Below are 1,801 nucleotides of genomic sequence, written 5' to 3'. Positions count from 1 at the left end.
AGACTTATTGTGCCCAAGCCATGAAAATATAACCCTAAATATGCCTTAATCATCAATCCCTTGAATACTTTTCCTTTTTTTCCGTCTTTCTTCTTCCTTTTTTTCCTTTTTTTCCGTCTTTCTTTTTTTCTGCCATTTGAGTTTGATGAAATAAACGGACGTGAGTTTTTTTTTTGCCTTTTCTTTTAAACGTATTGAGAAAAAATGATTACTTTTCTTTTAAAAATATGATAAGGTAAAACTGATTGATTTTGTTTTAAATGTGATAATATAATCTGACACCAACTAAAATATATTTATTCTAATTTCAAAAAGGTCTTTGCTTCTTCTTTTTTAATAACCCTGAGATTGTATCTGTAATTATCAAATAAACTGAAATATTTATTTTTTTTCTCTTATTTTTTGGGTGGGTTATTACATCTTTCCCGCCTTAAAAAGAGTTTAGTCTTTTAAACTCTTGCCTTGGTCCTCAAAAAGGTAAAGATACTTTTCTTTGATATTTTCTCCCAAATTTCAAGCCATTTCCCGTTCCGTGTGATTAGTCCACTGCACTTTAACATAAGGAATAGTATGCCTTCTCAAAACTTGCTCCTTCCGATCCACAATACGTATAGGATGCTCATCATAAAATAAATCTTCTCTAAGTCTTAAAGGAGCTAACTCTACCACATAACTGGGATCTGAAACATATTTCCTTAACAAAGAAACATGAAACACATTATGCACTCCTGATAGAACAAGTGGAAACGCTAGTCTATAGGCCACATCACCTCCCTTGTCCAAAATCTCAAACAGACCCACATAATGAGGACTAAGTTTTCCTAGAATCCCAAATCGCATTACTCCTCTAGTAGGGGAAACTCAAAGGAACACATGATCCCCAACCTCAAATTCTAACTTCCTTCTTCTAATGTCTGCATAAATTTTCTATCTACTTTGAGCTGTACGAAGATGTTCTCTGATCAACTGAACCTTTTCAACTAATTGTTGAATAAGATCTGGACCCAATAACTTTCTTTCACCCATATCATCCCAACAAAGAAGTGACCTACACTTCCTAACATACAATGCCTCGAATGGAGCCATTTGGATACTAGACAGCTAGCTATCATTATAAGCAAATTTCTTGCACGACAAGTGTCGATCCCAAGAACCTCCAAAATCCATGACATAAGCTCTTAACATGTCCTCAAGAATTTGATTAGTTCTCTCGAACTGACCTTTTGTTTGAGGATGAAAAACAGTGCTAAAATTAAATCTGGCGCCCAAAGCTTTATGCAGGCTCTCCTAAAATTTTGCTACAAATCGAGAATCTCTATCAAATACAATAGACATTAGCACCCCATGCAATCTCACAATTTGCTCCAAATATAACTCAGCTCACTTTTCCAATGACATACTCGTACGAATAGCCAAGAACTGAGCGGACTTTGTTAATCTATCAACAGTCACCCAGATGCCGTCAATACCTTTCGTAGTTCTCAGTAAACCAGATATAAAGTCCACAGTCATTCATTCCCATTTCCATTCTGCAACAGGGAGGGGTTGCAACAACCCCTGTTATATATATATTTTCCTTCTCATGTTTTGAAATTGTATTAAATTTTATAGTGTTCATTCAATTCAAAATCAACTAGCTAGTGATAAGTAAAGAAATTTTTATTATAGTTATGTATTTAGGATACCTCAATTTAATTGCTGAAATATTCTTTTTTCGCTCTAATCTAATAGGGTTGATAATTTGAGTGCAACTTAATTACATTGGTAACTCATTTTGTGGTTAATATTACCAATGAATTAT

General features: G+C 34.0%; 1 pseudogene; it reads right to left on the bottom strand.

The window, feature by feature from the left end:
- Positions 1-441: 441 nt before the first annotated feature.
- LOC110424392 (uncharacterized) lies at positions 442-1,086 on the bottom strand (annotated as a pseudogene).
- Between the last annotated feature and the right edge of the window lie 715 nt (positions 1,087-1,801).

This window comes from Theobroma umbraticum, unplaced genomic scaffold (genome assembly GCF_002168275.2).
Source record: "Theobroma umbraticum cultivar Fairchild unplaced genomic scaffold, ASM216827v3 scaffold_204.0, whole genome shotgun sequence".
Classification (NCBI taxonomy): Eukaryota; Viridiplantae; Streptophyta; class Magnoliopsida; order Malvales; family Malvaceae; genus Theobroma; species Theobroma umbraticum.
This window is presented reverse-complemented; position numbering and strand designations above follow the sequence as displayed.